We start from the raw sequence: 14,050 nt of genomic DNA, 5'->3' as shown, positions 1-14,050 counted from the left end.
ACAGCACAGGACCTATGGGAAAGCCATTCCCGTTCAGAGGGGATGCGGGACAGACACCCCAGGCAGCGTTGCCGACAGGTTCGCTTCCTTTGTGCAAGCCCAGGTGGCATCTCCGGCAGATTCGGGCTCTGTTGGCCAGCGACTGAATCCCAGCCCTGCAGTGAGGCAAGGTCTGACCCAAGTTCATCCAGCCGATGCAGAGCAGTGCATGAACAGGAAGCCCATCGCACGGGCGGCTCCAATCATTTGGCTGCTCACAAACTCTCTTGGTGCTTCTTTCAACAAGCCTTTGCTCAGCCCCTTGATGATACAGTCAAGGAAGAGGTGAATGATTGTCACCGTGTTCCTGGATCACAGCGTGTCCAAAGCCAAGGACATTTTCAGCAGCACCTTGTCTTCCTGGAGATCAGCTTCACCTCCACCACAGGCCCTCAGAACCTGCAATCAGGAGAAGGCAGAGGAGAAAGGCTTATTTAAGCAAGCCATGGAAGTCTCCAGATCCATGGCCCCAGGTCTTGTTGGGGACTGTAATGACCCCGACACTCACTGGGAGGGGAGCACAGCAGGATGCAGACTGTGCAGCTGGTGTCTGGGGTCTCTTGGGACCACTTCTTTGCACAGGTGCCAGGCCAACAAAGGTGATCTTTGCCTGAATCTGGTCCTTGCGAAAGAGGCAGTGCTGATGAGGGATGTGAAAACCAGTGTGAGCCTGGGCTGCAGTGACCATGAAATAGTGGGGGAACATTTTAGCCTCTTCAGGAGACTTTTAGTGCCAGGCCCATGGGAAGCAGAGCTCCGTACAGCTGGTCTTTCAGGAAAGCATCTTCAAAGCATGTCCAGACCGCTAAGCAGGAAAACAACCAGCCATTTCAGGAGAGCAGCTTGGCTAAAGAAGGAACTCATTAAGAAGTTCCAGAGAAAAAAGGAAGCATTCCAAAGGTGGATGCAAGGAGTCAGGGATTAATTTAGAAATGGGGATGGGTAGCGTGGACCTTTGAAGAGGTTCGAGGGCATCAGGAGCAGCTGATAATTCTTCACGAAAGAGTTTTAGAAAAAAACAAAGAGAATGTGTGGCCACTGCTGAACTTAGTAAGAGCAGGTGTAGACAGATCTGAGATACTCTATATCTCCTTTGCCTTAGTCTTCCTCAGCAAGGTCTCCCAAGCCTTTGTGCCTTGAGGCAGGACTCTGGAGGAAAAGAACCAGCAGTGGATGTGGATCAAGTCAGGGGTCACTTGAGCAAGCGCAATCCTTTCTGGTCACTGGGGCTGGAGGGGCGGCATCCCAGGGAGCTGAGCGAGCTGGCCTTTGTCACAGGGAGAAAACTCTCCATCACCTCTGAAAGGTCATGGAGACTGGGGAACATCCTGATGACTGGCAGCACCTTTGTACATTGTACGCACCTTTCAAAAATGCCCAAGGGATGAGCAGGGGAACAGAAGGCTGTGCCCCCGAGGACGTCCACTCGCGTCCCCTTTCTGGGTGTCTGAAAGGAAGGTGACGGGATTTACCCAGGGGAGATTGTGCCTGGCCAGCCTCTTTGCTCTTTCTGAAGAAAGGAGAGGATTGCTGCACGGGGGAGAGCAGTGGTTGTCTTCTACCTGGAGGTCAGCAAGGCTTTCGCCATCATCCCCCACAATATTTGATGTTAGGATATTATGGTCTGCATGGGGGGATAGATAGATGGGTAAAAACGAGCTGGACAGGTGGGCTCAAGGTTACGTGGTCAATGCGTGGTTCTCTGCCTGCAGGCATCTAGCTAGCAGGGTCCTGCTGGGGTCTACCCGGCAACCTGCCCTGTTTAACGTCTTTTTGATGACCTGGAGGAGCTGAGAGAGGGATTATTCATAACATTTGTAGCAGAGACCACATTGAGGAGAACAGACACTACACTGGAGGGCAGGGTGGCCATCCCAAGGGACACAGACAGGCTGGAGGAATGGACCAGTAGGAACCTCATGGGGTGACAGTGATGTGGGCAAGCAGGGGTGGTGGATAAAATCTTCTAAGGAAGAGGCAGAGGCATCGGGCAGTGTAGGACAGCCTGTGGTGGGGATGGCCCCGTTGCTGGGGCTGGCACCTCCCAACAGAACTGAAATCCTTGTCCTTTCGACTATGGCCGCTGTCTCTTCCACCGAGGTCCCCAAGAGGACACCAGGTCCCTACAGCTCCAGCGCTTTCTTGCCTCTTCACCCACCCACTCACTCCATAGAGCCTCAGAGGAGTCCTCCTGCTGTCCTGCACTCAGCATCGCATGCCCCCACATCTCACTGCCCCCAGCAGCAGCCCTGAGCATGCCATGAGGGAACAGATCCCCATTCCTAGGGGGTCAGGGCTTGAACATCCTGCTTGATCACAGAATAACAGAATCACTAAGGTTGGAAAAGACCTGTAAGAACAGCAGGTCCAACCATCAACCCAACACCACATGCCCACTAAACCATGTCCCGCAGTGCCACATCTACTCGTTCCTTGATGAAATGCATGAAGGCCTTTCACAGTTGCCTCCACATTTGATTTTCCACCTGTAACCAGTGCCTCTGAGGTCCTGCTTCAGCAGCCCCCAGGGATCGTCCCTTTTCTGGTCATTCCCTGCATGGCCTCTTCAGCGATGGCCCTCGCTGGGGCCCACTAACACCCTCAATATCAGTAAGAAACAATTTCTTCTTTTTCCAATTATTCTTTTCCTGCTTATTCATTAAGTGATGTCAGCAAACTCCAATTCTTATTGACACAGAACACCTCCTGATAGAGTCCTAATACCTATGGAAGTCAAGACCCTGTACGTCAGACACCCAATGGGCAGCCTTTGTCCCTCCCTCCAACCCCACCAGTTCTCTCATCAGCCACCTGGGACTCGCAGCACCTTTCTTCAAATTGGAGCTTTCTCCACTGCAGTCAGTAGCTGCATGTTTCAGCCCATGGACACCAACTCCCACTTGCTTTATTTGGAGAATGAGCTGCACGCAGACACAGAACAATCGTTCTTTATTCCAAAACCCAAAACCAAAAGAAGGCTTGGTTCAATAAAAAATAAAACACACTCCTCTGCTGTACATTAAGTCCACCTGACCTCCTGTGGAGTCCACTTTCCACCGTGGATGCCCTTAGGCCAATAAAACCACATTGCTGTGTCAAGCACAGATCCCAGAAACCCCCAAAGCACTCCCTGCCCCACGCTCTGTTCGTCCATATTCACTCAGAGCGAGTCTCACACTGAAGCCGTGAGCTCCCAGAAATCACAGAAGGAAGCAAAGGAGCAAAGTGAATCAAATGCTCTCTTTTGAATAGACAAATCTGCACTGATCCCAACATATCTGGGTCACAGGAGTGTCTTCAAGTAGACTCTGCAGCATCTGGACCCACTCATTTCTCATTCTCCTCCAACGCTGGAGCCCTTGGGTGCACTTGTCCAGGCTTCCCTTTCTTCTCAAGGGAGAGAAATGAGCTGTCTCAGCTGAGATGCTTTGGCCTATCCTGCCTGTCCACCAGCTCCTGCTCCACAAAGGCTCCCATCAGCCCTGGGTCACATTTCCCAGTAGCATGTGGAGTCTTCAGCTACCCCCGGGAATCTTGGAGGCAGTGGCCACCTCTGTGTGGGCAACTGCATCAACTGCTGAAGGAAGGTGTTAGGCAGAAGTTGAAACATATGTGGGAAAGACCTTGGTGTAATAATTGGGTAAGAAGGCTTTGACACTTGTCTGTAAATTCTCATGATTTTTTTACAGGCCATGGCCATGGACCAGCAAGGTAATGACACTTTCTCTCCCTCTATGTAAACACAGATTTATACATCTTGTCCCTTTTGACTGGTAACATTTGGGTTTCCTCAAGTAGCTACTGATTTGGTTCCTATCCACTGATGGCTGTTTTCCTCTCGAGTCCTGCCTTGAGGCACCAAGGCCTGGGAGACCTTGATGGTGATAAGAGCACATAAACTATCTCAGGTCTATTTAGACCGACTCTCACTAAATTTAGGGGTGATCCCATATTATCTTTACTTCTTCCTTCACTGTCCCTGAAGTAGTAACAGCTCGTTATGGTGCCCTTGAACTCACTTTCATGTTTCAACTGAGTTTTGCTATAGACCATTTCTGTGCTTGGAGGACGTTGTCCTTGAAGACCAGCTGTACGGACCTCCGCTGCCCTTCAATGCTGCTGACCATGAGACCCCACTACAACTCCCCACAATAGGCCAAAGTCTGCTCCTCTAAGATCCGGCATCTGCAGTCCCTATTTTCCTTCCTCACTCTCCTCGGGAGCTGGGACCCCACTATTTCAGTGTCACGACAGAAAAGGCTTACGCTGACCTTCAGTTCACTGGCCAGCTCTTCCTTGCTGGCAAGTGTCAGATCCAGGTTGGCATGACCCTTGTTGGCCCATCTGCCAGCGGTGCTAAGACGTTCTCCCAAGACACTCCAGAAGCTGCCTGGACTGTCTGCATGCTGCTGCGTTCCTCTTCCAGAAAATGGCAGGGTCATTCAAGTCCCCAGTGAGGACCAGGCTTCTACATGCCGAGACTTCCTTGGGGTGCTTAGAAAAGTCTATGCCAACTTCCCCACCGTGACTGTGGGTTCCTCGTCTCCCACCACGATGTCACCTTCACTGGCCCCTCCTCTGACCCTCACTCACAAGGGCTCACCCAACTTGTCCCTTGCCCCACAGAGGCGCTCCAGACATCCCAGAAACTTCTTCCCTCTGAGGGAACCCCACCCCAGGTCCTTCCAGCCTGTCTCTCCTGAACAGCCTCTGCCCATCCATTGCAGCACCCCAAGCTGTGTCACTTGTCCCCCCATGCCTTGGCCGTTACTCCATGGATGTCAAAAGCACAGGCTCCAGCTCGTCCTGGCTGTGCCCTGGCTGAGGGCATCAGTGCGCATTTGGGCTGTAGCCCCTCCGGTGTAGCCCCAGGCCAAGCTCTGACTTGTCTTAGGGAAAGCTGGTACCAAGTGTCCAAGACCCCGTCTGTGCAAAGGCTTTGCTTCAGAGCAGAGATGTGCGGGAGTGGACCCCAGATGGAAACATCGAGCTGAAATTCAATGCCAAGAGAGTGAGCAAACCCTGCTGTGCCAAGGCCAGAGAGAAACAGGGCTGGGCAGTGCAACCCTGGCAAGAAACGGGTTTTTTGTCAGTGGTGTCTGTGCTGCCCCTGAGGGCCTTTGCCAGAGGTGAAGCTGATCTCCAGGAATGCCAAGGTGCTGCTGACAGGCCCACTGGGAAAACTCTTCCTTGACTATATTATCCAGGGGGAGAGTAAGGGTTGGTGGAGAGAAAAACCAGCGGTTTGGAAGTGTAGGCACACGCGTGGCGACCCCGGTGTGATGAACTTCCTATTCCTGGACTGCCCTACATCGACTGGCTAGAGAAGGGACAGACCTTGCCCCACGGCAGGGGTGGCAATCAGTCTCTTGCACAAAGGCACTGCATCTGTCTGCAATGCTGTCTGGGGAGTCTGACACACACTCGCTCTGAATGGGGATGGCTTTCCTGTGTGGGGCTATTCCTGTCACTGCCAACCGCACGCAGCTGTGTGTGAGAGCTGTGGTATGTTGCGTAACATTACAGGCTTGAAATTGGAATTAATTAGAGTAACTGCTCTGAATTATCCCTATGTGGGGATGTTCTTGAAATCACGCTCGTTATAGTCAACGGAGATCTAGTAAAGCTGGCTCAAAACCTGGCTGATGACAGGTGTGTCAAGGTCCCCTTGGATGGAACCTCCAACAGTGCAGCTTTTAAAGCATGTGTGCCAATGGTCGTCCTGAGTCATGCTGCTTCTAACAAGACCATAATTTCCCCAGTGGGGTCTGTTTTGCCCATGACAGCAATTGGTAAATGAATTGGTCAATAAATGGCCCTCCTCGGGATCATGGATAGAGGTGTTACACTGCAGAGGGCCCAGGAGAGTCCTCTCTGCTGCCCCACCATGCCCCAGTACGTCCCACTGGCCTCCAGGTAGGGTATGACCCCTTCACCACTGTGCTCTCAGCCTCATTCTCCACCTGGTGTTTTGCCCATCTGTTTGTCTAATCGTCCAGACTGTAAAGGCCTCCCTTGGGTACAAGAATACCGAGGGAGACCATGGCAAAAGTCTTGCTGCAGCTGAGGTAAATGCCATCCACTGGTCTCCCCTCATGCACAAATGCAGTTACTTCATCAGGAAGGCAATCAGGTTGGCGAGGCATGATTTACCCTTGGCAAGTCCATGCTGACTGCTTTTGGACGCATTCCCTGCGTTGCACTTTTGGCCCCTTTCAAAGGTGGGGGCAACGTTGCCTTTCCTCACTCACAAGAGACTCTACCGATCCCATGTCCCTTTCCAAGGGATATTCCAAAGAAATATTGATCTTCCCCTGTAACTTCATTACCGCTTTCCAGCCTGTGACATGGTGTCTTGAATTTCTCTAGTTTTTCATATATTTGCACCTGTCCAGGATACAGTGACCATTTCTAAAGTCAACTTTTAGATGCAGACTGCCCAGACAAAGGCCCTTGCCATGATTCACCATTTTTCTCCTCCCCTTATTCTTTGTCCATCCAGATACCTCTCACCTATGCTGCTGCCTTGAGCTTCAGGGAGTTAAAAGCTTGCCTGTCTTTCAGTAGTCTAATTGTCTCTCTAGCCTACTCTTTAGTTACGTCCATCTCTGTCTTCTTGTACCTATCAAAAACATTTCTGATCAGATGATCCCTTGTAGAGAGGCAACTTGTACTGAGCATATGGTTACAGAGTGTGTTTTACTGTTTATGAAAAGTCATCATGCTTTAATTTTCTTTCCTTACAAATAGGAAAGACTCTTCTGTGCCTGTGTGCAGCCAGTTCTCGAAGGAGAGCGGGTGGGAGATGGTGCCATGGAGCTGTAACCTCCAGCTGCAGACTTCAGCGGAGAAGTCTGATGCAAGGAACAGTGATGTAAGCCCCAGGAGGCCAAAGACAGAAATGGCGAGGTTGGGGAGGTGAGGAGCAAAGTTGTCCATGCAGTGTCAGACCCCAAGGGACTGCTTTTCCTGCCTGTCCAGACCTCCTGAGGAGACATCCTGGCTCAATAGCACTTGGAGAATGCTGCTATCACCCCTTCTCTAAACTGAAAAGCAATCAAAAATATCCTTGAAAATATTAGATGCACTTTGAAATCTCCCTCCTTGACTACACTATGAAACCTCTCTAATTAGCTGTACAAGTCCTGAAGACTTGAAGAAAATTACAAGAAGAGACATGGCTCGTTAGCGCATTCTGTATTCTAATGAGCCCCACGGTGTATTTGGTGCTGAGTCCGTGAACCTCAGATACTGAGAGAAGATTGAACAAAGTGCTCAAGAAGTCAGAAGCAAAACTCCAAGGGCCTTGAAGCATTAATGGGCCCCACTGAGGGCCATTCCTGACAAAGCCTCCCCAAGGACTTGTTAGAGCAGAGAATTGGAGGCCATGATTGCAGGTAGGCAAAGGCACTGGGCAGGTGGCTCTCATGCTGAGAAAACCCTTTGTTTCTTTCATGAAGCAGAAAGGCCAAACCCTGGGAAGGCAGATCTTGTCCCTCACGTGTGGCTCAGAGCTCTTCTTGGGGGCAGTGGGATGTGAGGGTGAGCAATGCCAAGTGTAAGAAAATTCTATGACACCTCCTGGCCTCCCCAGGCAGGGGAAACAAAGTCCAGAGCCTCAAAAGAAAGTTTCTGCTGGTAGGCCTCGGTGGAAGAGGCAACTGCCATGGCCAAGGGGACAAAGACCTCGGTCCTGTTGAGCCTTTTAGTCTCTCCAGAGCCCTTGGCCCGTGCCTGCACCTCTTTCCCTTCAGGCTGTAGACACCCATCTTACTTTCCCACCTAGCTCTCACCCCAGCATTTCTGTACCTTCACGGATGTCTCTCCACCCTCACTGGCTTTTCCTTGAAACACAAAGTCATGGGATGGTCCACACTCCCTCTGGATGACCTCTTGCACCACAATGTAACCCTTTGATTAAGACTTCTTTTTCCTCACCTCCAGTATGAACCTTCCAAGCTGCACTTTGTGCAGGTTTCCTTCTCTTCCCACTACCAGCAAAAGCTCCAGCCTCCAAGTTGCAGGCTACAACTGCAGTGCCCTGAGCCTCCACTTCACCAGCCTAAAGAAGCCCAGGACCTTCAGCCTCTCCAAAAAACCCCCCACCCCATCCTGGCAGATTTCCTCTAGAACCTTTCCAGTTCCTCCCCATTCCTCGAGACGAGGGAACCCCACACCAGGGCACTCTAGTCCAGACGTGGCCACAGCAGTGCTGAGTCAAGGGGGATGAGGACTCCCTTGTCTGGGTGGCCACCCTCCTCCTAACGCAGCCCCGTATGCAGTTGGCCTTATTAACTTTGAGCATGCACCACTGGCTCATATGGCACCCCTTGGAACACCCAGGCCCTTCACCTCAGGGTCACTCCTGAGCTGTTCAGGTCCCAGCCCGCCCTCATGGTTGGGGTTATTCTGGCCCCAACAAAGGACTCGCAACTTCTGCTTCTAAAACTTCATGAGTTTTCTACTGCCAAATCCGAGAGCTTCTCAAGGTCCCCCTGGAGTCAAGCTCTGTTTGGACAGCTGTCAATGTGTGCATACAGATGGCCCACCAGATTAGTGGTGCCTCCGACAAGATCTCAGCAGGAAGAATTGCAGGACACTAGAGACAATAGAAGACATACTAGTGTAATGGAATCGCTGGCAAAGGTCGAAACATCCCTGGTGACAAGCTCAGAAACACCAAAGGAAGGTACAAAGGAAGCCAAACTGGGGCCAGGGAGGAAAGGGTAAAGAGAGATGGGCTGTCTGCATGGGAGGGTACAAGGATGGTCAAGGGCAAGAGCTTGTGAGGAGGAAAAGAGGGAAAAAGGAAAGAAAAAGTGAAGGAAATGAAATGGTCAGGGCTGTTTGGGGTACCTGCCAAGCAGCCCTGCACCTGAATAATAATGCCTGGAGTGCGACAAGAAAGTCACAGATCACCTGACCAAACTTCCTTCTGTCTGACTTCAGCGGTCAGCAGGAACCCGAGTGCTTTGCCTCCCATCCTGAAGGCAAGATCTGTGGTGGATGGAAGCACAGAATCATTCATGCCGGAAGGGACCTCAGGAGGTCTCTAGGCCAACCTCCTGCTCTCAGCAGGGTCAGCTAGGAGGTCAGAGCTGGTTTCTCAAGGGATGAGTCATTGTGGGCTTTAAAAGCTCCAGGGATGGAGATGACACAAGCTCTCTGTGAAATCTGCTCCAGTGCTTGACTGTCTTGATGGGGACAAAGTTTTTCCTGTCTGGTTTCAGCTGATGTCCATTGGCCCTCATCCTCCCATCATGCACAACAGTGAAGAACCTGGCTCTATTTTCTTGCTGGTATCCAAGAAGAAGTGGGAAGGCTGCTATTAGGTCTCCCCAATGCCTTCTCTTCTGCCATTGCATCTTGGCAGCAAAGGTGGACAACACCATCCTGGGCTTCATTAGGAAGAGCACTGCCAGAGGGCTGGTGGAGATCATCCTTCCTCTCCACTCAGCCCTGCCACAATTTGTCTTGCACTCTTCCCTCAGGGTTTTCCACCCTACCCCCTCACTCACACTGCAGCCAAAGCTACCATCCACATCTCCCACCAGTCCTGCCTTGTCTTCTTGTGAAAAACATATCCTGGAGAGCATTCTCAGCATGGTGGGCCAGGGATCACTTTCCACCTTCCCTGTAACTGAGGTCTTCTAGCAGAGGTCCATGGTCTTCAAAGGCCCCCGGTGATTACCAGGGCCTAAAATAGTGTCCCTTCCTCCAGCTGCCTGGAGGACACTCATCCTCTTCCCAGCCTTCCTCAGGCAGTGCAGTGATCCTGACCAAAAGACCACTGTACCTCAAGGAGTTGGGGACCCATCTAAGAGGAAACCTGAGTAGACCCAGGCCTGGGCTGTGCTCCACGTACAGCTTGGCCTTCAGGCTCTCTTGTGCAGATCATACTCCTGGGTCGCAGAGTAAATTGGATTGTGATGAGAAGTCTGCAGGAAGCTCCCACCTGGTACCAGTGATTAGGCCAACTGCATGTCCTTACCTATATCTAGAACTGCCACAGCAAATTCACAGGTGAACTGCCTCTTTTGGGGGCAGTAGAAATGAGGACTTGACTTTTTTCCTTCTAAGGAAACACTGAAAGGGATCACAGGATCAAAATGGGATCAACTTTCTACAGATGGGATCTGCAAGACTTGCTGCACCACCTGACTCGACAGAACTGACCTCACTTTAAGCTTCTTACAGAAACACAACCAAACCTTGTGCGTACTGCTGTCCCATCAGGTACTCAGGCGGAAAGGAGATGACAACCCATATCCAAGCCCTCCTCCTGTGTGGGCCTACCAGGTTCTTAGGGAAAGGGATTCCCACAATCAACTTGCCAGCCAGGTGCCTGCTGCTGGTCTGTCAGAGACTCTGGCAGATGTGAGCCTAGAAGCACATGTCCCAGCCACCAGTCAAGGGCTGACCTGTCAGCTACTTGAGAAAGAAGTGACCTCACAGGCCCTTTCCCAGACGTGTTCCTGCTGCTGGCCTGTCAACTCCAGAGACAGAAGTGACCTCACAGCCACCTTCACAGCCTCGTGCCTCCTGCTATCCCGTGAGATCCTGAGGCACAGCTGACCTCACCAGAGCATTCCCACCTAACTAACACTGCTGTGAGCAGAGATGGGGCTGTCCCCAGTCGGGAAGTTGGCCAGCAGCCGGGACATGCTGGTGGAGCTGTAGCAAGTGTTCCAGTGTTCCACCCCCAGCAGAATGATGAGGGTGTTCCCAACCCCAATCCTAGGACAGGTCATGAGAGAGAGGAGGAAGAGAGTTGTCTAAGAGTTGGGGACATTCCCCATTCGCAGTAAGGGAAATGCCATTGATGATGTCAGATTGTCCCACTGCCCTTTCTCCACAGAAGGTTTTAGGTCCTTCTGGTCCCCTCTCTCCTTGTAGCACACCTACAAGGAAGGACAGTTGTTTCTCTGCTGGTTGCTTGAAGATATTGTGAAGGAAGTTCAGAGAGATGAAACCTGGAGGTGTGTGTGCCTCTGAGTGCACTCAAACAGCCTAGATGTGCTCCGCCTTTTGGGAAAGGTGAGAAATGCCTTCTTCTAGAGGGCATTGTCACCCATGCTTGCAGAACCCCTTCTGAGTGCAGGTGTCCAGAGCTGAGCTGGCCTCATGCACTGCTCGCACACACAGAGGGGTGTTCGGAGACAGGAGTCCTTCCCTTGCACAGGCGCAGGCAGTGCATTGCAGCAGCCATGGTGTCTCCCTGGCCTCCTGCTGCCACTCCCAGAGCCTGGGAGACACCTCAGCCCTGCGGTGGGTCCCCTGGCTCTGCACTCGTGTGAGATGCCCCACGGCATGGGGAATGGACACGGGGACCTTGGTTCAAGGAAGCAGATCCCAGTGCTGCCTTCAGGTGGATTCCCAGGGGACGTTACTCTCAACGGGAAGTGACCTCGAGCTACTGGTTCTCCCACAGGCCTTCACGGCACCCCCAGGAATAGCTGATGGCACTTGTGCTCACTCGGGGTCATCTCACCACACGCACACCATGGGCACGCTTACATCTCACCTGTACAATGCAAACACGGACTTCTGACCTAGTCATTCAGCGTCCCTCCGTGGAGGGACCAAAAGCTGCTCTGAGCTGGGGTGAGAGGTCAGAGCTGGAAAATGTGGTTTTATTGGCTGGTCTGTGTCGATTGCCCAGGGGCAGCTTCCCCCGGGTCTCCAGCAAACACGGGCACAGAGCAGACCCTGCTCTGCTGGTCCTTCAGGGCTCTGCCAGGAGACCTGGCTGTGCCAGGACACTGCTGTGTGTCCCCAACCTTCACACTCACACACTGTAGCTGTTCATGGTGTTTTCCTTTCCAGGACTCTTTCCTGGGCATGTTCTTGAGAACAACATTAGAAGAAGTCCTAAGCCTTCAGGCACTGCCTTGAGGAGATCCCCTTTCATGACAGAAATGCTGTGATGGGTGTCAGATCTGTCACCAAAGTGCCCATTGCCTGTCCCTGCCTGCAGCCACAGGACTGCCACGCAGCAGGACTCTGACCAAGCCCCAAGAGCACTCAGATGTTACACCAGTACAAGGGCTCAGAAGAAGAGAGTGGAAGTTGAAATCGAGCAGCTTGGGAAGGTGAAGCGCTGGTGCTGCCTGGCAGTGCTGCTGTGCTGGGACTCGTTTCCCCTCCACCTCTGCACACAGACACTGCCCTGCAGCTCCAGAGAAGCTCTTGGAGAAAGGATCTGGGACAAACAAGTCACGGCAGGGTCCTCTATTTTCTTTAAAAACACAGAGAGCACGGCTCCTCATTTACACATCTGTGGGTCACACAAAGCTGGAGAGATACATAATTAGAAATGGCACAAACAATGACATTCTTTCTGGACACTATTTGAAAAAGAAAAACAGAGGGAAAAATCCCAAACCCACAACCAACACCAACCAAAACTACAGAGGATGGGCTGGGCCGGTAATGAGTGACATTACGAGTGATTGACAGTAGATGACAAGCAGTTTAATGCGTTTGAAAAGTATCCACTCATCAATTTCCACAGTGCATCCTTGAGCTCCTGGTTCCTCATGCTGTAGATGAGGGGGTTCACTGCTGGAGGTAACACTGAATACAGAACTGCAACCAACAGATCCAGGGATGGGGAGGAGATGGAGGGGGGCTTGAGGTAGGCAAACATGGCAGTGCTGAGAAACAGGGAGACCACGGCCAGGTGAGGGAGGCACGTGGAAAAGGCTTTGTGCCGTCCCTGCTCAGAGGGCATCCTCATCACGGCCCTGAAGATCTGCACATAGGACAGCACAATGGAAACAAAACACCCAAGGACTAAACAGACACTAACCACAAGAAGCCCAACTTCCCTGAGGTAGGAGTGTGAGCAGGAGAGCTTGAGGATCTGGGGGATTTCACAGAAGAACTGGTCCACAGCATTGCCCTTGCAGAGTGGTAGTGAAAATGTATTGGCCGTGTGCAGGAGAGAATTGATAAACCCACTGCCCCAGACAGCTGCTGCCATGTGGACACAAGCTCTGCTGCCCAGGAGGGTCCCGTAGTGCAGGGGTTTGCAGATGGCAACGTAGCGGTCATAGGCCATGACGGTGAGAAGAAAATACTCAGCAGAAGCACAGAAAAAGAAAAAAAAGACCTGTGAAGCACATCCAGAGTAGGAGATGGCCCTGGTGTCCCAGACGGAATTGGCCATGGCTTTGGGGAGAGTGGTGGAGATGGAGCCCAGGTCGAGGAGGGAGAGGTTGAGGAGGAAGAAGTACATGGGGGTGTGGAGGCGGTGGTCACAGGCTACGGCGGTGATGATGAGGCCGTTGCCCAGGAGGGCAGCCAGGTAGATGCCCAGGAAGAGCCAGAAGTGCAAGAGCTGCAGCTCCCGCGTGTCTGCGAGTGCCAGGAGGAGGAACTGGGTGATGGAGCTGCTGTTGGACATTTTCTTCCTCTGGGCAAGGGGCACTGTGCAATAAGGAATCGACAGTGACAAGTTAGGAGAAACTTCTCAGGACAATCCCATGCCATTCCTCATAGAAATCCCTGTCCCTGAGCTGAATGAGGGACAAGTCAGTTCATTCCCCAACCCTATCAACTGAATGACATACTGCCTCACAGTTTCAAATACAACTTGGTCACGTAGTTCCCTTGAAGACACCTCCATTGAAGGACCCCAGTCAGAGTTAGAAGAGAAGCTGACTTGCACCATCATGCCAGCCCTGAGAGCAAGAGCACAACGAGCAGGTGCGGAAAAAAGGAAGGCTACTGCTGTGCTCCAAAAAAATGAAGCAGGGACAGAAAGGCAGACAGGCATGCAGGGCAGCCTTCTCCTTACCCGGCTGTGCTCTCCACCTCACAGACACATGCACACATGCATATTCATTGCAGGACCCACGTCTTTCTCTTCTGGAGGTCCAGCTGTGGAGGAGGTAACGCATGCCCTGGACTGGGGGCAGAGGCTCTTCTGGGCGGGAGAAGAGACCGGGGGTTGCTCTGGGGGAGGCACCTGCTCTGCAGGGGATGGCAGGGAGGTGCCCAAATCTTT

General features: G+C 52.1%; 1 pseudogene; it reads right to left on the bottom strand.

Moving 5' to 3' along the window:
- Positions 1-351: 351 nt before the first annotated feature.
- Positions 352-13,495, bottom strand: LOC132321330 (olfactory receptor 14J1-like; annotated as a pseudogene).
- Positions 13,496-14,050: the final 555 nt, after the last annotated feature.

This window comes from Gavia stellata, unplaced genomic scaffold (assembly GCF_030936135.1).
Source record: "Gavia stellata isolate bGavSte3 unplaced genomic scaffold, bGavSte3.hap2 HAP2_SCAFFOLD_59, whole genome shotgun sequence".
NCBI classification, from domain to species: domain Eukaryota; kingdom Metazoa; phylum Chordata; class Aves; order Gaviiformes; family Gaviidae; genus Gavia; species Gavia stellata.
Note: the sequence above shows the minus strand (reverse complement) of the source record. Positions and strands in the feature narration are given on the sequence as shown.